Source organism: Bufo gargarizans, chromosome 5 (genome assembly GCF_014858855.1).
Source record: "Bufo gargarizans isolate SCDJY-AF-19 chromosome 5, ASM1485885v1, whole genome shotgun sequence".
In the NCBI taxonomy this organism is placed as follows: Eukaryota; Metazoa; Chordata; class Amphibia; order Anura; family Bufonidae; genus Bufo; species Bufo gargarizans.
This window is the reverse complement of record NC_058084.1, coordinates 423791927-423814942: the sequence shown is the minus strand read 5'-3', so window position 1 is coordinate 423814942 and position 23016 is coordinate 423791927. Positions and strand designations below refer to the sequence as shown.

General features: G+C 44.7%; 1 long non-coding RNA gene across 1 annotated transcript in view; it reads right to left on the bottom strand.

Moving 5' to 3' along the window:
* LOC122938607 overlaps window positions 1-22761 on the bottom strand; it is a 153032-nt gene extending 130271 nt beyond the window's left edge. The window contains exons 1-2 of the long non-coding RNA XR_006390041.1: window positions 22546-22761; window positions 22185-22258 (exon numbers count right to left, since the gene is read on the bottom strand). This is a non-coding gene — a long non-coding RNA (uncharacterized LOC122938607). The remainder of the gene's footprint in view (window positions 1-22184; window positions 22259-22545) is intronic.
* Window positions 22762-23016: the final 255 nt, after the last annotated feature.

The following is a 23016-nucleotide window of genomic DNA, read 5'->3' as shown; positions in this document are numbered from 1 at the left end:
TTCTTCACCTCTGGCTACTGCATCCAGGCTGTCCGTCTCACTGAGCTGGTTGAGTGTGTTCAGTTCAAATCTTCAAATCCCATTAGCCATATTTTCTATGGCAGTTACAGGGAGAGAGCAGAAGCAGAAAGGACACGCCCGCCCCATGTGCTGCTAGGCTAAACATAATCTTGCAGAGCACATGGTGCCGTGAATGTGGAGATCTCTGGATCCATATGTGGGACAGAGCTGGTTCTAGCTTTGTTAGAAAGGTATTTTCATGTCTGAAATGATGGTCAATTTTAATTTTTTTACATGGATCACAGAATAACACCTTTAGGCCCCTTTCACACGGGCGAGTACTCTGCGCGGGTGCACACATTGCACCTGCACTGAATCCTGACCCATTCACTTCAATAGAGCTGTGTACATAAGCAATGTTTTTCACGCATCACTTGTGCGTTGCGTGAAAATCGCAGCATGTTCTATATTCTGCGTTTTTCACGCAACGCAGGCACAATAGAAATGAATAGGGCTGCGTGAAAATCGCATCACGTCCGCAAGCAAGTGCGGATGTGATGCGATTTTCACTGATGGTTGCTAAGAGATGTTGTTTGTAAACCTTCTGTTTTTTATCACGCGCTTTACAAACGCATCAAAACGCATTGCACCCGCACGGAAAAAAACTGAACAACTAAACACAATCGCAGACAAAAGTGATTGATTGCAAAATTATGTGAGTTTCACTGAACGCACCCTGAACGCATCTGGATCTAATAAGTCACGCTCGTGTGAAAGGGGCATTAACGAGGTTCTCTACTTTTTTATTTTTAAACCCATGTACACATGCAGTAGCATTATTATAAGTCCCTTGTTATAAGTAGCCAAATAGAGAGCCAATGGCACTAATGACTTGTATATCCCTTTAATTGTATCAGTGTCACGGATGTACCGAGACATGCGGACGTTCCCTCGACAGGTGGCAGGAGATCTGTGAGACTGGCAACATGTGGTTTGATCTGACATGTTTTCATATTGGATCCAATGACATCTGTCTTGTTTCTGGTGCTTGCCACACTTTCTATCTCCAGGTGTGGCTATTGTGGTCATTTAACCTTCTCTATTTATTGCTGTTTCTCCCACTACGTTACGCGGTTTATAGCTTCTGTTAGACTTGTGGTTAGCTTGTATGTGGTTCTCGGCTGAGTTCCTGGTGCTACCAAAGCTTCATTGAAGATAAGTGTTTCCTTTCCCTTTTGTATTTTGTTTATATATATATATATATATATATATATGTGTGTGTGTGTTCCCTTTCCCTGTTGTTTGTCATTAGAGATGTCCCGAACTATCCCGAACAGGTCCCGGCAAACATAGCTTGCTCGCATTCGCCGCAGTGTGCGAACATATGCGATGTTAGGTCCGCCCCCTATTCGTCATCATTGAGTAAACTTTGACCCTGTACCTCACAGTCAGCAGACACATTCCAGCCAATCAGCAGCAGACCCTCCCACCCAAACCCTCCCACCTCCTGGACAGCATCCATTTTAGATTCATTCGGAAGCTGCATTCTTAGTGAGAGGAGGGACAGTCTAGCTGCTGCTAATTTAATAGGGAAATCGATAGCTAGGCCAGTGTATTCAGTGTCCACTACAGTCCTGAAAGACTCATCTGATCTCTGCTGTAAGGACAGCACCCCAAAAAGCCCTTTTTAGGGCTAGAACATAAGTCTGCTTTTTTTGTTTTTTTTGTTTCCTGTGTAATCTAATTGCAGTTGCCTGCCAGCGTGTGTGTCAGGCTCACAGCGTATACTGTGCCAACTTGCCCAGTGCCACCACTCATATCTGGTGTCACAGTAGCTTGCATTTAAAAAAAACAACAACTTTTTGGACTGCAATATAATAGCAGTCAGTTGCCTGCACGCGTGTGTGTTTCATGCCCTGCAAGTGCATAGTGTCACCAGTGCAACTCATATCTGGTGTCACAGAAGATTATATAAAAAAAAACTAAAAAACATTTGACTGTGGAATAATAGCAGTCAGTTGCCGGCACACATGTGTGTTTCAGGCCCTGCAAGTGCATAGTGTCACCAGCGCAACTCATATCTGGTGTCACAGTAGATTACATTTAAAAAAAAACTAAAATTTTGACTGTGAAATGATAGCAGTCAGTTGCCTGCACGTGTGTGTGTTTCAGGTCCTGCAAGTGCACAGTGTCACACCAGTGCAACTCATATCTTGTGTCACAGTAGATTACATTAAAAAAAAAATATATATATATATTTTGACTGTGAAATAATAGCAGTCAGTTGCCTGCACGCGTGTTTGTTTCAGGCCCTGCAAGTGTACAGTGTCACACCAGTGCAACTCATATCTTGTGTCACAGTAGATTACATTTAAAAAAAAAAGTATTTTGACTGTGAAATAATAGCAGTCAGTTGCCGACACGCGTGTGTGTTTCAGGCCCTGCAAGTGCATAGTGTAGCCAGCGCAACTCATATCTTGTGTCACAGTAGATTACATTAAAAAAAAAAACTATTTTGACTGTGAAATAATAGCAGTCAGTTGCCTGCACGCGTGTGTGTTTCAGGCCCTGCAAGTGCAAAGTGTCACACCAGTGCCACTCATATCTTGTGTCACAGTAGATTACATGAAAAAAAACTATTTTGACTGTGAAATAATAGCAGTCAGTTGCCGACACACGTGTGTGTTTCCGGCCCTGCAAGTGCACAGTGTCACACCAGTGAAACTCATAGCTTGTGTCACAGAAGATTACATAAAAAAAATTGGACTGTGAAATAATAGCAGTCAGTTGCCTGCACGTGTGTTTTTCAGGCCCTGCAAGTGCACAGTGTCACCAGCGCAACTCATATCTGGTGTCACAGTAGATTATATTAAAAATATATATATATTTTGACTGTGTTATAATAGCAGTCAGTTGCCTGCACGCGTGTGTGTTTCAGGCCCTGCAAGTGCATAGTGTCACCAGCGCAACTCATATCTGGTGTCACAGTAGATTAAATAAAAAATAAAAAACTATTTTGACTGTGAAATAATAGCAGTCAGTTGCCTGCACGCGTGTGTGTTTCAGGCCCTGCAAGTGCATAGTGTCACCAGTGCAACTCAGATCTTGTGTCACAGTAGATTACATAAAAAAAAAAAAACGATTTTGACTGTGAAATAATAGCAGTCAGTTGCCTGCACGCGTGTGTGTTTCAGGCCCTGCAAGTGCACAATGTCACCAGCGCAACTCATATCTGGTGTCACAGTAGATTACATAAAAAAATCAAATAAAATTTAAATGTGAAATAATAGCAGTCAGTTGCCTGCTGCACGCGTGTTTGTTTCAGGCCCTGCAAGTGCACAGTGTCACCAGCGCAACTCATATCTGGTGTCACAGTAGATTACATTTAAAAATATATATATATATATTTGGACTGTGAAATAATAGCAGTCAGTTGCCTGCACGCGTGTGTGTTTCAGGCCCTGCAAGTGCATAGTGTAGCCAGCGCAACTCATATCTGGTGTCACAGTAGATTACATTTTAAAAAAAATTAAAAAAATTGACTGTGAAATAATAGCAGTCAGTTGCCTGCACGCGTGTGTGTGTTTGAGGCCCTGCAAGTGCACAGTGTCACCAGCGCAACTCATATCTGGTGTCACAGAAGATTACATTTAAAAAAATAATAATTTTGACTGTGAAATAATAGCAGTCAGTTGCCTGCACGCGTGTGTGTTTCAGGCCCTGTAAGTGCATAGTGTCACCAGTGCATCTCATATCTGGTGTCACAGTAGATTACATTAAAAAAACAAAAAACAAATTTGACTGTGAAATAATAGCAGTCAGTTGCCTGCACGTGTGTGTGTTTCAGGCCCTGCAAGTGCACAGTGTCACCAGCCAACTCATATCTGGTGTCACAGAAGATGACATAAAAAAATAAAATAAATTTGACTGTGAAATAATAGCAGTCAGTTGCCTGCTGCACGTGTGTGTATTTCAGGCCCTGCAAGTGCATAGTGTCACTAGAGCAACTCATATCTGGTTTCACAGTAGATTACATTTAAAAAAAAAATTTTTTGACTGTAATAGATTGAATAGCAGTTAGTTGTCTGCAAGCGTGTGTGTCAGGCCTACAGCATCTACTCTGCCAACTTCTGCCAGTGCACAGTGCCACTCATATCTGGTGTCACAGTAGCTTGCACGCATAGTACAACTAAACTAATCTTAAAAAAATGACAGGCAGAGGCAGGCCACCCCACAGGGGCCGTCCTGGTCGTGGTGCTGTGATTCCCTTTGGCCCTAGAATAATGCCCGTTGTTTAGAGGCCACGTACCCTGAACTCGAAAAGTTCTGAGGACATAGTTGACTGGCTAACACAGGACACCCAATCTTCTACAGCTTCCGCTCGGAACCTTGACGCTGGGTTCATACCTGAGCGTTTTACAGCGCGTTCCTATGCGCTGTAAAACGCTTAACAAGGAGAAACCAATGCTTCCCTATCGGCATGGTTCTCACCTGGGCGTTTTACAGCGCGATTGGCCAGACGCCCCAAGAAGTAAATGAGCTTCTTTGGGGCGTCTTGTCGCGTGTTCCCGTACATAGACTTTCGGGAACGCGCGACAATGGGCGTTCGCTTGTCTCTGTATGTGCGATTGCAAACGCCGGTACAATCGCGCATACAGAGCGCTCCATCGCGAACGCTCAGGTGTGAACCCAGCCTTACGCACCATCCTCCTCCAGCTCAGCTTCGGGTACCTCTCAAGTTACCACTCGCCCGCCTGCCGCCACCACCAACACTAGCACCACAGCCGCTTCACTTGATCTGTCAGAGCAGTTATTTACACATCAGTTTGAAGAAATGAGTGATGCGCAACCATTATTGCCAGAGGATGTAGATAACAGGGATATTTCTCAGTCAGGAAGCATTACACAGATGGACACATGGTGTGATGATGATGATGTTGTACCCGCTGCTTCCTTTGCTGAGTTGTCAGATACAAGTGAAGCGGTTGATGATGACGATGTGTCCGTGGATGTCACGTGGGTGCCCGCTCGAAGAGAAGAAGAACAGGGGGAAAGTTCAGATGGGGAAACAGAGAGGAGGAGGAGACGAGTTGGAAGCAGGGGGAGGTCGTCACAAGGAGCTATTGGCAAAGTCAGACAGCATGCATTGGCACCCGGGGTCAGACAGACAGCACGCCAATCAACGCATGCTGTTGCCACCACCAGAATTACGTCATTGCAGAGATCAGCAGTGTGGCATTTTGTGTGTCTTCCTGTGATAACAGCGATGCCATTTGCAACCTGTGCCAAAAGAAACTGAGTCGTGAGAAGTACAACACCCATCTAGGTACAACTGCTTTGCGAAGGCACATGATCTCAAATTACAAATGCCTATGGAATCAACACATGAGTATAAGCAGCACACAAACTCAAAGCCGCCATCCTCCTCCTGGTCCAGCATCTTCAGCCACGTCAACCACTGCTGTCCTCCTTGCCCCCTCTCAACAATCCGCCACTCAAGAACATGTTTGAGCATAAGAAGCCAATGTCACAAAGTCACCCCCTTGCCTGGCGTCTGACAGCTGGCTTGTCGGAACTCTTAGCCCGCCAGCTTTTACCATACAAGCTGGTGGAGTCTGAGGCTTCCAAAAATTTGTAGCTATTGGGACACTGCAGTGGAAGGTACCCGGACAAAATTTCTTTGCACAAAAGGCAATCCCCAACCTGTACTCAATTGTGCAAAAGGAAGTCATGGCATGTCTGGCACAAAGTGTTGGGGCAAGGGTCCATCTGACCACTTATACCTTGTCTGCAAAGCACAGTCAGGGCAGGTATATCACCGCATTGGGTAAACCTGCTGACGGCTGCCAAGCATGGAATGCGTGGCTCTGCAGAGGAGTTGGTGACACCGCCACGACTTGCAGGCAGGCCTGCTGCCACCTCCTCTACTCCTCCTACACCATCCTCTTCGCTAACCTCCTCGGCTGAGTCCTCTTCTGCTGCTGCGTCTTGCTCCACATCAACGCCAGCTCCCCAGGTGCTGTTCCACATCCCGGATACGACAGTGTCACGCAGTCTTTAGATTGACTTGCCTGAAAGCAGAGAGTCACACTGGACCAGCACTCCTAGCACAGGTGGATCAGTGGCTGACTCCGCACCAACTGGAGATCGGCAAAGTGGTGTGTGACAATGGAAGCAATTTGTTGGCGGCATTGAATTTGGGCAAGTTGACACATGTGCGGTGCATGGCACATGTGTTGAATCTGATTGTACAACGCTTTGTGTATAAGTACCCAGGCTTACAGGACGTCCTCAAGCAGGCCAGAAAGGTGTGTGGCCATTTCAGGCGTTTCTACACGGCCATGGCGCACTTTTCAGATATCCAGTGGCGAAACAACATGCCAGTGAGGCGCTTGATTTGCGACAGCCCGACACGTTGGAATTCAACACTCCGAATGTTCGACCTGCTCCAACAAGAAAAATCCGTCAATGAGTATTTGTATGACCGGGGTTTTTGCCATGTTACTGGACGCTTATGCACAATGCCTGTAGGCTCATGCGTCCTTTTAAGGAGGTGACAAACCTAGTCAGTCGCACCGAAGGCACCATCAGCGACATCATCCCATTTGTTTTCTTCCTGGAGCGTGCTGTCACCACCAGACATCTGAGAAGCTCTGACAGACGTCCTTCAGAACCTCCTCCTTGAGGTTCCTTTTGTTTTGCTTTCATTTTCTCATCTCGTTAGCCTCTCTCAGCTGTCATGTAGTTGCACTGATTGCATCCCTTTAAATCCCTCCCCATACTGCATCACTTTGCGGTTTATATTACTTCCTGGAGTGTGTGCATGCTGATCCTACTTCTGAGTCTCCTACAGATAAGTTTTGTTCATTCATTTGTGTTTTCCTGTTTGCTGGATCCCAGGTGACCCTGACTCCCTCCGTATCAAGTGTAGGGAGCCGGTGGTCGTGTCCCCTCACTATTATAGGGTGTTCAGGTGTTATACAGTCGAGGTACGAGGATATGCGATCATCTACCATTGGGATTTTCGCATAGGCTGAGCAGTTAGGGAGAGAGCCAGGTCTGATGCAGGGCTCTCCCTTTTAATCCTTAGTTTTGGATCCAGTCAGTCGGATCTTCATTTTGTGTCTTCTAGTTTCCTGTACACCTTCCGTGACATTATAAACCGCCAAAACCGTCTCAAGCATGGATCCGGTTTCACTTTTGACTGAACGCATGCATGGTCTTCCATTGGAGGTAGCAGATCTCCGTAAGACTCTTTCTCAGTTTCAAGTTACCTGTCCTGCTTGCGTTCATGGAGTTTGTTCTGAGCCTAAGATCTCGCTCCCGGATACGTTCTCGGGGGTAGTGAGAATTTTGTTCATTTTATAGAGGCTTGCAAACTCCATTTTCGCCTACTTCCCCATTCCTCTGGTGATGAGGAACGGAGGGTGGGGATCATCATCTCGCTGCTCAGGGATAACGGTCAGTCCTGGGCCTTTCCGCTGCCGGTGGGGGCACGGCCCCTCCGTTCAGTGGATGAATTTCTTTTTAGCCCTGGGTCAGATATATGATGATCCGGATCGTAAATTTTCGGATGTGTTCTCTGAGAGTGGTGTTCAGGACTTGACCCCGCACAGGGAGTACGATTGCCCTATTAAACTCACCCCAGGCGCCAAGCTGCCTAAATCTCGTTTATACAATCTCTCCCAACCTAAAAGGGTCGCTATGCGGGCTTATATCTCTGAGAGTCACCTGTTGCCACAGTTTTTTTCTTTGTTAAGAAAAAAAATGGTTCTTTAAGACCATGTCTGGATTTCAGGGAGCTGAACAGTATCACAATTCGCGACCCTTATCCGTTTCCTCTGATCCCGGACCTGTTTAACCAGATTGTTGGGGCTAAAGTTTTTTCCAAGTTGGATCTAAGAGGGGCATACAACCTGGTCAGGGTCAGAGAAGGAGACGAATGGAAGACGGCCTTCAATACCCCTGAGGGCCATTTTGAGAATTTGGTTATGCCTTTTGGTTTGATGAATGCTCCAGCCGTCTTTCAGCATTTTGTGAACAGCATTTTTTATCATTTAATGGGGAAATTTGTATTAGTGTATCTAGATGACATTTTGATTTCAAAACTCATAAGGACCACCTACGTCAGGTCTTGCTCATCCTGCGGGAGAATAAATTGTACGCTAAACTGGAAAAATGTGTGTTTGCGGTTCCAGAAATTCAATTACTGGAGTTTCTTCTCTCCGCTTCTGGTTTTCGCATGGACCTCGAGAAGGTCCGCGCTGTGCTTGAGTGGGAGCTTCCTGAGAATCAGAAGGCGCTGATGCGTTTTTTGGGTTTTGCCAATTATTACAGGAAGTTTATTTTGAATTATTCCTCTGTTGTTAAACCACTCACTGATATGACTAGAAAGGGGGTAGATTTTTCCTACTGGTCGGTAGAGGCGCGTAAAGCCTTTTCTAATATCAAGGAGAGTTTTGCTTCCGCTCCCATCTTGGTACAACCTGATATTTCTCTACCCTTCATAGTTGAGGTTGATGCTTCTGAGGTGGGTGTGGGTCCGGTCTTGTCTCAGGGTCCCTCTCCTGCCAAATGGCGACTGTGTGCCTTTTTCTCGAAGAAACTCTCCTCCTCAGAGAGAAATTATGATGTGGGAGATAGAGAGTTGTTGGCCATCAAGTTGGCTTTTGAGGAATGGCGCTATTGGCTAGAGGGAGCCAGACACCCTATTACCGTGTTTACTGACCATAAGAATCTGGCCTACTTGGAGTCAGCCAAGCGTCTGAACCCGAGACAGGCCAGATGGTCTTTGTTCTTTTCAAGGTTTAATTTTGTTGTCACATTCCGCCCTGGGGTTAAGAATGTGAAGGCGGATGCCCTGTCACGTTGCTTTCCGGGAGGTGGGAATTTTTCAAGACCCGGGTCCCATTTTGGCTGAAGGTGTGGTGGTCTATGCTCTTTATCCTGAATTGGAGGCAGAGATTCAGGTAGCCCAGTCAGAGGCTCCTGATCTTTGTCCTCCTGGGAGGTTGTTTCTCGCTTTAAGACACAAGATTTTTAAAGAACACCACAATACTGTCCTTGCTGGGCACCCGGGGGCAAGAGCCACAGTGGATCTCATCGCTCGGAGATTCTGGTGGCCGGCGCTTCGTAAGTCGGTTGAGGGTTTTGTGGCTGCCTGCGAGACCTGCGCTCATGCCAAAGTCCCTCACTCACGGCCATCGGGTCCTCTCCTTCCGTTACCCATTTCTTCCAGTCCTTGGACACATCTGTCCATGGACTTCATTACGGACCTGCCTCGTTCCTCGAGGAAGACTGTGATACTGGTGGTGGTGGACCGTTTTATCAAAATGGTGCATTTCATTCCTTTTCCTGGTTTGCCCAATGCTAAGACGCTGGCGCAGGCATTTATTGATCACATTGTCAAATTGCATGGTATTCCTTCAGACATAGTCTCTGATAGGGGCACACAGTTTGTTTCCAGATTCTGGAAGGCTTTCTGTTCTCGCTTGGGGGTTCCTTTTGTTTTGCTTTCATTTTCTCATCTCGTTAGCCTCTCTCAGCTGTCATGTAGTTGCACTGATTGCATCCCTTTAAATCCCTCCACATACTGCATCACTTTGTGGTTTATATTACTTCCTGGAGTGTGTGCATGCTGATCCTACTTCTGAGTCTTCTACAGATAAGTTTTGTTCATTAATTTGTGTTTTCCTGTTTGCTGGATCCCAGGTGACCCTGACTCCCTCCGTATCAAGTGTAGGGAGCCGGTGGTCGTGTCCCCTCACTATTATAGGGTGTTCAGGTGTTATACAGTCGAGGTACGAGGATATGCAATCATCTACCATTGGGATTTTCGCATAGGCTGAGCAGTTAGGGAGAGAGCCAGGTCTGATGCAGGGCTCTCCCTTTTGTTCCTTAGTTTTGGATCCAGTCAGTCGGATCTTCATTTTGTGTCTTCTAGTTTCCTGTACACCTTCCGTAACACGTGCCCTGCGAAGAGTGCTGTATCAGGCCATAGATGAGCATGAAGAGTTGTGGTCACCATCACCACCAGAAACAGCCTTATTAGCATTGCTTGCTGGACCTGCGGCAACGCTGGAAGAGGAGTGTGAGGAAGAGGAGTCAAAGGACGAATGTGGCTTTGAGGAAGAGGAGGAAGACCAACCACAGCAGGCATCCCAGGGTGCTCGTTGTCACCTATCTGGTACCCATGGTGTTGTACGTGGCTGGGGGGAAGAACAGACTTTCAGTGACATCACTGAGGACGAGGAACAGGACATGAGTAGCTCGGCATCCAACCTTGTGCAAATGAGGTCTTAAATGCTGTCGTGCCTGTTGAGGGACCCTCGTATAAAAAGGCTGAAGGAGAACGACCTGTACTGGGTGTCCTTGCTACTAGACCCCCAGTATAAGCAGAAAGTGCCTGAAATGTTACCGAATTACTGCAAGTCGGAATGGATGCAGCAGTTCCAAAATAAATTGAAAAGTATGCTTTACAAAGCGTATAAGGGTGATGTCACAGCACAACGGGAATCTAACAGGGGAAGAGATGAAAGGAATCCTCCTACCACGACCACGCCGGCAAGGACAGGACGCTTTACAGACGTGTTGTTGATGGAGGACATGCAGAGGTTTTTAAGTCCTACTCATCACCACAGCCCTTCGGGGTCCACCCTCAGAGAACGACTCGACCGACAGGTAGCAGACTACCTCGCCTTAACTGCAGATATCGACACTCTGAGGAGCGATGAACCCCTTGACTACTGGGTGTGCAGGCTTGACCTGTGGCCTGAGCTATCCCGATTTGTGATAGAACTTCTGGCCTGCCCCGCTTCAAGTGTCCTGTCAGAAAGGACCTTCAGTGCAGCAGGAGGTATTGTCACTGAGAAGAGAAGTCGCCTAGGTCAAAAAAGTCTAGATTACCTCACCTTTATTAATATGAATGAGGCATGGATCCTGAAGGGACTGACAGTGGGCGATACATTTGACTAATAAAGGCCTGGTGCTGAGATGAGCTGCCTTGGGCTAAAAATGGTCCACACGCTGCTGTATTTTATCTCTGCATGCCGGATGACTTGCGTAACTTATCCGCCACCAACTAGGGTTCAAGCCGCAATGTTTTAGTACACTTTCTGCTTGGTAAACATAAATTTTTCTGGCCGCAGCAACGGCTGCAACAATACCTAATTTTTCAGGCATGTATACATGCCTAATTTTTCTGGCCTCTGGTGCTGCACTGTGGCTGCAAAAACAAAACAAAAAAAAAGGCACATACATGTGTCAATTCCCCTTCGTGATCATTACCTCTTTGTGGCGAAGGGACTTGCGTATCACAATGAAGCAACCACCTCTATGAGTGTGTTGGCAATGTTGGCACACCCCAGATGATAAGGTCATTGCTTCATTGTGAACAGACCAAAAGCGATCGGCTGGATAACTTTGCATAGAAAAAACATTAATTTTCTTTGTGATCATCTAAGGTGATCATTAAAGCCTACTAGGCCAACAATGGGCCCAGACTGCAGAATCACTGTTTTCTGGGTCACTTAACTGTCACTGAACTACCTCAGCACGACCATAGGCTTTTAAAAAAAAACATCGCCTGCAATCTCCCCAACGTGTGCACGAGCACAGTCATTACTACACCAAGTTTGACGCATAGAGGAATAAAATTTATGTCATGAGTGTGTCAACTATTGACAACTCTTTGCGGTTGTCTAAAATCTATTTATTAGATCGGCCCCTGATAGGGGACATAACAGGGATTAAACTGATAGGAATAGTACTACTTAACACACCACTCATATTTGGTGGCACAGTACATTGCACGGCGCACGTGCAGTGCCCCAAATTGGAAGTAGGAGGACCGACCAAGCATCTTTTTCCATCTCCCGGTTCCTAAAATCTATTCCATACACGTCCCCTATCAAGGGACGTGTATGGAATAGATTTTAGGAACCGGGAGATGGAAAAAGATGCTTGGTCGGGGGGACGTGTATGGAATAGATTTAAAAAAAAAAGATGCTTGGTCGGTCCTCCTACTTCCAGGGGGACGTAACAGGGAAGGACGTGATAGGGGACGTAAGAGGGATTAAACTGATAGGAATAGTACTACTTAACATACCACTCATATTGGGAATTGCAAAGTACATTACACGCAGTGCCCTAAATTGGAAAAGGACCGACCAAGCATCTTTTTCCATCTCCCGGTTACTAAAATCTATTCCATACACCGGCCCCTGATAGGGGACAAAACAGAGATTAAACTGTTAAGAACAGATTTTTTTTATTTAAAAAAAGAGGACAGCCTCTGCGGAGCTGGGTATTTTTTGGCCGCGTTACTGAACGCTCATGCACAATGGCTGTAGGCTCATGCGTCCTTTTGCGGAGGTGACAAACCTGGTCAGTCAAACCCAAGGCAACATCATCGACCTCATCCCATATGTGTTTTTTCTGGAGCGTGCCCTGCGAAGAGTGCTGGATCAGGCCATAGATGAGCATGAAGAGGAAGAGTTGTGGTCACCATCACCACCAGAAGCAGCCTTGTCGTCGTCGATTGCTGGACCTGTGGCAACGCAGAGAGAGGAGTCTGAAGAAGAGGAGTCAGAGGAGGAAGGAGGCTTTGAGGAGGTGGAAGACTAACCACAGCAGGCGTCCCAGGGGGCTTGTTGTCACCTTTTGGGAACCCTTGGTGTTGTACGTGGCTGGGTGGAGGAAGAGACCTTGAATGACGTCAGTGAGGACAAGGAACGGGACATGGCTAGCTTGGTATCCAACCTTGTACATATGGGGTGTTTGCGGTTGTGCAAATGGACTGTTTGCGGTTGTTTGCGGTGAGTTAAAAGGGGAGTTTGGTCTGTCAGAGTTTGGTCTGTCACTGTGAAGCGGGCGTAACCCTTACACTGCCTGATCGAAACCACATCATACCTGATGTTTTAAAGCACGTTATTCCAAACTATTTAGGAATGTTAGGTGATTTATGCCCTTTATGGATTAAAACCCGACTCTGCGTCAACTACGTAATTTTCCATGGGAGTTTTGCCATGGATCCCCCTCCGGCATGCCACAGTCCAGGTGTTAGTCCCCTTGAAACAACTTTTCCATCACTATTGTGGCCAGAAAGAGTCCCTGTGGGTTTTAAAATTCGCCTGCCTATTGAAATCTATAGCAGATAACGGCCAAGAGGATAGAGAAGGCGCTCATAGGGTAAGTAAATTCAGCAAATCAGATTTCTAATGAAAGAAATGGTTTGCTCACCTATTGTGGTTGCATCAATTGGATGCAACTGCAATTGAGAACGAGTGTAGATAAATGACGGTTGGTGCAGCCTAGATTCGTCCGATCGCCTTGGGCAGGAGCCACCCTGCCACTTGGGTAACGGTATGAAGAAGAGTACGCTAGACCTTAGGTAGAGCGTGTGGACCACAGAGGGCGCACGAAACAACCGGTCAAAGACAATATTTTGGTTTCAACAGAGGACGATTTAGCAGACGAGTCAGCTCCCTCTAAACAGTAGGAGATCGATGGTCTCCTCTCAGAAGGAGAAGTTGTGGAGGAGCGCGGTTACCGAAGAGGTCAGAGTTCTACACGTGCCTCTGTAGATGAGCCGTGACACCCCTCCAGCCTTCCGGCTCAGACTTGATAAAGGGGACCCTAGCACCCCAAAACGCGTTGTCTTACGAATAAATGGAATACTGCTGAAACCAAAATATTGTCTTTGACCGGTTGTTTCGTGCGCCCTCTGTGGTCCACACGCTCTACCTAAGGTCTAGCGTACGCTTCTTCATATTGAAGTCTATGGCGGTTCGCCTGGTTCGCCCGTTCGTGAACATTTGCGGAAATTCGCGTTCGCCGTTCGCGACATCTCTATTTGTCATTAGGCCTGAGGGAAACTCCTGTTCATCCTTCCCTTTGGAGGAACAGGTAGACTCAGTCCTGACATTAGTTCCAGGGTCCTATAGGGTGAGATTGGATTCTAGCTATACGGTGTATGAACTTGCCTTCCTTTGGGGCCTGTTCATACTAGTAGTCTGTCAGGACTGGAGTTAGGGTTTTCTCTAGGAGGTGTCCATTTTCCTTCCCTAGTTTCCAGGCCTTATTCTGGTATCCCCTTTCTCTCCTATGCTCGGTGTGGTGTTTTCCTCCCACACACAAGCGTGACAGCCAGTCCAAAATATTTCATCTCTACAACTAGAATTTAAAAAATGAAAAAATATTTTGTGTTAATGTAAACTCAGAAAAAAATTAAGAAAGATAATTTGAGGTATATGGGATGTTCAAGATGAGGCATGAGGAAAAGACTCCCCTAGGATATCGATGTACACTACAGATACTGAAAAGACTCATGAAAGATTTTTCTGTTCTTCTCGTGGCTGTGTCAGATATAATAAACTTGTTAGTCAGATTCTACACATTTGACCAGTCTGACGGAGCGCGTGAACTCCTTGATGGCAGGAAAAGAGAAAAAAGATGAGATGATGGCTTAGATCAATAGCTTTACATATGCTGCTGTAACGTACGTGTTCCTCAACTCTTGCTCTAACAGTCTTCACTGCCTATTAAAAACCTCAAGCTGGTGGAGAGGAAATGCTTTGATACCCCGATGTTAAGGCACGTCTTTTAAAATGTTCTTATTGTGTATTTACTCCCCGTCAGAGGCTGATTTTTTTTTTTCTTGGCAGTGTAAATAGAGAGTGGCAGCCTTTTCTGAACATGCAGCTCAGTCATAAGTCACAAGTAACCAGCATGCTAGTCTCTTCATCTGAATTATTTATTTTAGGTACTGTGATGGTGGCAGCCAATGAGATGGTTTTGTCGAAAGCATATGTAGGAATAAAATCTGAAATGCATTATTTTGCTAGTTTACAAACCTTGAGTGCAACCTTATCTATGAAAGTGGGATCCTGGAGTACACAGATAGACAATTAGGATTTGAAGATTATCTAAATGAATGCTCCACCAGGGGAGAAGGCTGGAGAAGAATTCAGAATACATTATAAAGTAACATTAAAGGGGTTGTCTGGGCAATAAAAATGATTTAAAAAAGCTTCAGAATGGTATAAAAAAATGTTTAAACACATTTTATACCTCACCCACCCTTACCCTTCCCATTCCGTGCTTCCCGGGTCTCCGCTGGTGTTTCTTGACATGTAACACAATAAAAATTGTTAGAAGAGGGCTCAGAGGGGCTTTAGTACATAAAAGAATGGATACTCACCATAATGGGTCCCTCACCACAACATTTTGGAGCTATGTTCTCCACAGCCCGTCCTAACTCAACACCAGAAAGGCAAGCTCAGTCAATCACTGGTTGGAGTTGGTTACCGCTAAGGCCAGTGATAGGCTAAGAAAGCCTTTCCTGGCACTTTCCCTTTAATCCACAGTCAAATTACTTTATTACAAAATCTGACTTAGTAATGAAATGTTACAATGAGAAACTGTAATTTTTATGGAGTTTCCACAAATCTGTTGAGAATATATGTCTCGGCTACTTTTGTGTGTTGAAATGCCATGACCAGAGGCAGACCTACCACTGTAGTCTAAGGGTACATTCACACGACTGATTTAAAAAAAAATCAGAAAAAAGGTTTTGTGACAGATACCATGCCTCGTGCCCACTTGACGTCACCTACGTCGAGCTCACGAGACGCAGTATGGTCACTTGTTACCAAAGCGTGACATTACGCCCTCCTGGAGGAGTAGGTAAGGTCAGCTTGGTACAGTTTACACAGACACCACCTGTCTACGCGGGCACAGAGAGGCAACAAGGTGAGAGGGCCTTTTCACTGCCGCAGCGAAACAGCGCCTTCTCAGCCTGGGTAATCTGCCACCAGCTTCTCGTTTTATATAATCCCGATCCGCTAACGGGATTATTTAGGTGAGAAACCAACCCGCGGTAGCTTATAACTAGGCCGAAACACGGACGTGGGGATTCATGATCGAGATATAAGACAGCACAAGATTAAATTATATATTTAATCGCCGTAAGGGCACACTAGATATAACACTATACACACAGAATATATACAGTGGTCTGGCAGCTCAATGACCCACAAAACCCTTTAGGGTTCATAGCTCCAGATCAGAACATCACAGGGAGATGGTACTAGGACCAACAGATCCGCCTGGGTTCTGGCTACAAGTAGAGTCCAAACATGGTACCATTATTTGGTTTCTGTGGAGAGATATGTACAGTACAGACCAAAAGTTTGGACACACCTTCTCATTCAAAGAGTTTTCTTTATTTTCATGACTATGAAAATTGTAGATTCACACTAAAGGCATCAAAAATATGAATTAACACATGTGGAATTATATACATAACAAAAAAGTGTGAAACAACTGAAAATATGTCATATTCTAGGTTCTTCAAAGTAACCACCTTTTGCTTTGATTACTGCTTTGCACACTCTTGGCATTCTCTTGATGAGCTTCAAGAGGTAGTCACCTGAAATGGTCTTCCAACAGTCTTGAAGGAGTTCCCAGAGATGCTTAGTACTTGTTGGCCCTTTTGCCTTCACTCTGCAGTCCAGCTCACCCCAAACCATCTCGATTGGGTTCAGGTCCGTTGACTGTGGAGGCCTGGTCATCTGGCGCAGCACCCCATCACTCTCCTTCATGGTCATATAGCCCTTACACAGCCTGGAGGTGTGTTTGGGGTCATTGTCCTGTTGAAAAATAAATGATGGTCCAACTAAACGCAAACCGGATGGAATAGCATGCCACTGCAAGATGCTGTGGTAGCCATGCTGGTTCAGTATGCCTTCAATTTTGAATAAATCCCCAACAGTGTCACCAGCAAAGCACCCCCACACCATCACACCTCCTCCTCCATGCTTCACGGTTGGAACCAGGCATGTAGAGTCCATCCGTTCACCTTTTCTGTGTCGCACAAAGACACAGTGGTTGGAAACAAAGATCTCAAATTTGGACTCATCAGACCAAAGCACAGATTTCCACTGGTCTAATGTCCATTCCTTGTGTTCTTTAGCCCAAACAAGTCTCTTTTGCTTGTTGCCTGTCCTTAGCAGTGGTTTCCTAGCAGATATTCTACCATGAAGGCCTGATTCACACAGTCTCCTCTTAACAGTTGTTCTAGAGATGTGTCTGCTGCTAGAACTCTGTGTGGCATTGACCTAGTCTCTAATCTGAGCTGCTGTTAACCTGCGATTTCTGAGGCTGGTGACTCGGATGAACTTATCCTCCGCAGCAGAGGTGACTCTTGGTCTTCCTTTCCTGGGGCGGTCCGCATGTGAGCCAGTTTCTTTGTAGCGCTTGATGGTTTTTGTGACTGCACTTGGGGACACTTTCAAAGTTTTCCCAATTTTTCGGACTGACTGACCTTCATTTCTTAAAGTAATGATGGCCACTCATTTTCCTTTACTTAGCTGCTTTTTTCTTGCCATAATACAAATTCTAACAGTCTATTCAGTAGGACTATCAGCTGTGTATCCACCTGACTTCTCCACAATGCAACTGAGGGTCCCAACCCCATTTATAAGGCAAGAAATCCCACTTATTAAACCTGACAGGGCACACCTGTGAAGTGAAAACCATTTCAGGTGACTACCTCTTGAAGCTCATCAAGAGAATGCCAAGAGTGTGGAAAGCAGTAATCAAAGCAAAAGGTGGCTACTTTAAAGAACCTAGAATATGACATATTTTCAGTTGTTTCACACTTTTTAGTTATGTATATAATTCCACATGTGTTAATTCATATTTTTGATGCCTTCAGTGTGAATCTACAATTTTCATAGTCATGAAAATAAAGAAAACTCTGAATGAGAAGGTGTGTCCAAACTTTTGGTCTGTACTGTATATCTCCCCTCCTGAGCATCCTAGCATCAAGCCAGGACCATGTGGATGTTTGGCTTTGCCCCAGGATCGCAAAAAGGTAACCGAATTATGCCTGGGATGGACGGACAATTCATAATTCCTTATAAATCGCCGGTTCCATGCTGTCTTCTAGATTTGATTGAACTGGGTAATGGCTCAGACCCCCTGCAGGGAGGTTTTCCTGCAGGATCCGTGCTGTCTGAATGGAGGTGTGAAATATAACCAAATGAGGCCTGCTGGTAGTTTTCTGCTATCTGGCTGCGGCTTTGAAGCAGGGCCCTCCTGTGGAGTTCACTACCTCTGCTATCTTTCAACAAATTGTGGATGTGAGGACATGGCTGACAGTACATGTTAATCCATATTCCTGACAGGTTTCTTTTTTATAGCCACTTTCTGTGTGTTTTTGACACTGTGGTGTTTTTACAAGGTTTTGTTGGAGCATATACTTTTTTTCAAAACTGCATTTTCTGCTCACAGATTTTGGCATGGATTCAGGAGATTAAATGCAGATTCCATGCCAAAATAGAGAACGCTGCTCCTTTTTTTTCGGAGTGGTATAAACTTTGCTGTAAAAACAAAACAAAAGAAAAACGTTGTTTGAAGTCATTTTGGGCACTGATTCTGAAGTGGAAAACTCGCCAAAATAAGCACCAAATACTCAGTGTGAGCAGGCACTAAATGTGCGCAAACACTTTCAATAGCTGTTAGCCAAATATGTTCTCAATAGGGAAAGGCGAGAAAGCTGTTACTGACTCTTCTTTCCCCCTTCATCTGCCAAAGGTGAAGAGTCTGCACAGCAGGGTCTGCCTAAATCGGTGCATTTGGCCGACTTTACTCTTATGTGTACAGACAAATTAAAGGGGAGTTCAAGAATTTACAAATTACTAGGCCTTGTCATACAATAACAAAAGGGACTATACTCACCGGTTCAGTCCTAGGGCAAATAATACATATGTATATGGAAATATACATGTACATGTTGCTGTATATTTGTGTATTTATGTGAACGTATGTGCACAATAATGTGTTTATATCTGTATCGGTACATTTGTGTATTTATGCATGAATACTTTTATGTGCACTATATGTATATGCGCTTATCTGTGTATATGTTTTTTTTTGTGTGTGTGTTATTTATGTGTGTGTGTGTTGTAGGAAGGTGCAAGGGTCCGTCATTGACGGAAGGTATGTGTCACCTAGGTTCCTGGCCTCGGTGAGGTAAGAGCCGGTAGTTTCAAGTGTCGGCGGCAGCTAGTGCTGATTGACACTGTTTGCTGTTTAGTATACCTGCAATGCCAATTCGGGACGGCTCTTTCTGGGAGTAGCCAAAGTGCTGGGTGGGTGGCTCCTCCCCACGCTCCAGGCCGGGTCTTGGTCTGGGTTATAAAAGCACATGCAGCAATGTTAGGTGGTGTGGATTATCCTGCGTCTGACAGGGAAGCTGTGGAGTCTCTGTGTTTTGAGATCTAAGGATGTGTGCCGTATTAAAGGGCTGAGAGATGCTTGCTGGGAAGCAGGCCCCTAAAGCCTGTTGTGAACTGCTGCTGACAAGGTGAATGTTTTTTGTTCTGTGCACTTGCTATAGTGTGAATGAACACCAAGACGGCAAACTGTCATTTTGTTTATGTGTGAATAAACACTGAACTGTTTAAGTTAAAGACTTTGTTTTTGCCTCTGTACTGCGTCCGCTAATCTGCCTACCAGAGCGAATCCCCACAGTGTTTAGATCTGTTGAAATCTTAAATCTACATACCAGGTGCTATTTAGAGTAAGACCACGCTCATGATCCCGGTCGCGTCTAGGCTACCTGTGGTCAAGAAGATCACACTGTATAGGTGTGGACTACTTGTAATTAGCCACACGGTTCTTGACTGTAGCTGGCCCAATCCGACCGGATCACAACCGCACCATGTGGTCATGCCTTTGGATCCGTTGTACAGTATGATGCATGCCGCACAGAGTTATGGGGACAGAAGCCATAGTGGAAATGTTAACAGAACAGATATTTTGAGGTAACTGCACGTAGATGACGTTTTTTTTCCATGTGGATTCTTGTGCAGAAAAATTGCAGCATATTACAGTACAAAGTGTATGAAATTTGACAAATCTCATGTAAGCTTTGCTTTTTCGATTAGTAAATTTGCATCCTGTCAACTATGTATGCGATTTTGGGTGCAGATTTCACCCTTTTCAGTGGTAGAGAAAAGAGATATGCGGAAAAAACACCTCAAATCCGCACAAAAACTGCAAGTAACACATATGATTTTTGCTGTGGATTTAGTGCAGAAATGCACAGAAATCCACATGGAAATTTGCGCAGAATTTCTGCCAGATAGCCTGCACCCCTATATGAGTAGCCTAGTCTAAGTGTCATACAGTACCATGGTGGCGATGGCAAATTCCAAATGTTGCTATTCAGCCTGGAGCTCACTTTTACCTCTTACACCTCTGTCAATGTTTAACCCTTCTTTTATTTCCTTAATGTCCAAGATGTATTGAGTCCTATTGAAACCTAAAGAGGAAAAGAGCAGGAAACAACGTTCTCTTCTGCTGCTGTCATCATTAATCAATTATTTCCAAGTCAGTGACATAATAAAGAGAACCTGTCACTAAGAAAGACCTAATAAAAGTAGGATAGCGGTATGGTCGAGCATAATATGGAGTTACTGGTGGGTAGAATCCCACCCACCAAGCAGCCCCCAAAGTGCTAAAAGTGGTGACGCATGTATGAACGGCAGCCTCTGAGCCTCTGCAGTGATGTGCCGTTCATGCAGAATAATGATTGGCTGCAGTAGTCACCCAATCTTGGACATAATGTCATCACTAACAGTCTGGCGGTGATCTGTTGGGAACAAGAGCTGAGACGCTAGGGCTGCGGCACTTTCAAAAAGAGATTTTTTTTTTTGTTTTGTTTTACAAACTTTCCTGGTTGTAATGACATTTTTATTTATGTTGGACAACCCCTTTATTTTTTTATATTTTAATTGAGTAAAATTGTGTTTTCAGCTGTCCTTTTCTGAAATTTTTGCTACAATGGCCTCCTATTAGTTTGCATGTGCCCACTGACGCCTACTAGGAGTGGTCATTAACAACCCTATAAAACCGTCATCCCTCGCAGTCTTCACCATTGGCTTGTTGTGAGTTGAACATAGGGAGAGATGTGGCAAGTGCTCATGCACTAGGGACAATGTTGCTGAAAACGATTAGTAGAAGAGTATTGGAGAGGGAGAGTGCAGGGAGACTTATTCTGCATCAGTTTTATTTATTCCTACATTTAGTTATTCCAACATCAGCCATAAAGTGAGATATGTAATTCAATCCCAATAAGATGAAAGCTTTTATTATTCCTTTGCTAGCGTGCCAACCAAAACCATCCAGTCTGCACCTCTTAGGGGGACTAGGTCTTAATGAGGACCAACCTCATACTTTGCTGGCATTACTTCTTCCAAATCATTCTTCAAAGTCTCCATGTCTTAGAAATGTCAGCAAGATGCAGAGAGAAGAGGAGCTGGATGTTCCTGATGACATATTCTCACAGATATTAGATGATGTGGAAAAGGAGGAAAAGCAGATGGCAGAAGAAGAGCTGCTACCTGTAGGGCAGGAGAGAGCTGGGGTCGGAGAAGTGGGTATGCAAGTGCTGATTAATATTCTGTGTTTACCATCAACTTGCAGGAGATTGCAAGGAAAAACAGCAATAGTTTGCATATTGTCCCCCCCACCTAACTAGCCAAACCCCATACCAGCAACAGCCCCTGATTAAAGGTGCCGCACGACCATTACCAATAAAGAAGGAATATACATTGCAGTCTTCATTATTAAATTAAAGGCAACTGTGGGCTAATTGATTACGCGGTTCATCACCCACCTGCAGCACTGCCGTTTGGCCATACCCTAAGGCAGAGAGGCCTGGATATACATGATTTATAGCGATTCGTGAATAATTCATTTGTAACCAATTACATTTCTTGACGGACTTAGGTGAAGTTGCCGAATCAAATTTTACAAAACTTCGCTCATCTCTACTCACAATCTCTGGGCATGAATGTGTTAACATTTACTTCTACGAAACTCATACACTGATTTACACCTATTATCATTATGGAAGACAATCGAAACAACATGCAGATGTAGCAGAAATGGATTGGACACTTTGCATTATTACTACTTATACTGTGATGTATGTATTATGTTTCACCATATCGCTAAGTAGTAAATTTGTTTTATTATATCTCCCTCAATTATTAGTAATGCAGCCCCAACAAGTTAAACAGCTCTGCTACATCTGGTAATGTGCAAACTGTCAAGTAGGCTGCAAAATATAATTTAGCAAAACCGAAGCGAATGAACATAGAGTATATAGTCACCTATACATCCTAGCTAAGCAGCTGGTGCAGAGGTCCACAGACATGAAGTTCTCCTCCCCGACCTGATGCATGTTCTGAAATGTATAGAATAACAAAGGCATTGATTTGGCTGTTTTGTCGAATTTGACAAAGAAATTCAATTTGTGACGAATTACTTATTAATGAAGCACATTCATAGAAACATAGAATGTGTCGGCAGATAAGAACCATTTGGCCCATCTAGTCTGCCCAATATACTGAATTCCTTGGTATGTAGTGGGCACAATGACGGAGAACAGCGATTTTGCCCCCCTCATCATTGAACCCCCCCAGATGCTGCATTCATCACTGATCACGGAAAAATAAATAAATAAGCACTCACCTCATCCATTTGCTCGCGTAGGGGCTGGCCCGGCCAACTTAATTGAGGACTCTGCGCAAAATCTCGCAAGATGATGTCATCACATCATGATGCTGTCTGGGGGTGGTTTCTGCCAATCAAGATGGCCGCGACGGCCTCTTTGCCGAGTTGAGTATGTATTTTTTACTTTTAGCGCCATTTCAGGACAAATAGATTTGTTACCACGTAACCCGAGGAAATTTGGCTTCACAGCGAATCAAATTCTTCCTGAAATTCAGATCAAAGTCAATTAGTTTGGGTTCGATTTGCTCAATACTAGTCACAATCTTAAAATCAAAAGCAAAAATCAGTAGTTTTTTTAACTTATTTTGACATTAGCCCACATGTTAAGATTGTAGAGGCCTCCATTTAGAGTTTACTTTTTGGAGTAGGGATCAGTATTTGCTTTTATTACGTGTCGTTTTGTATAATTGTACACCGCTGCAGTATATG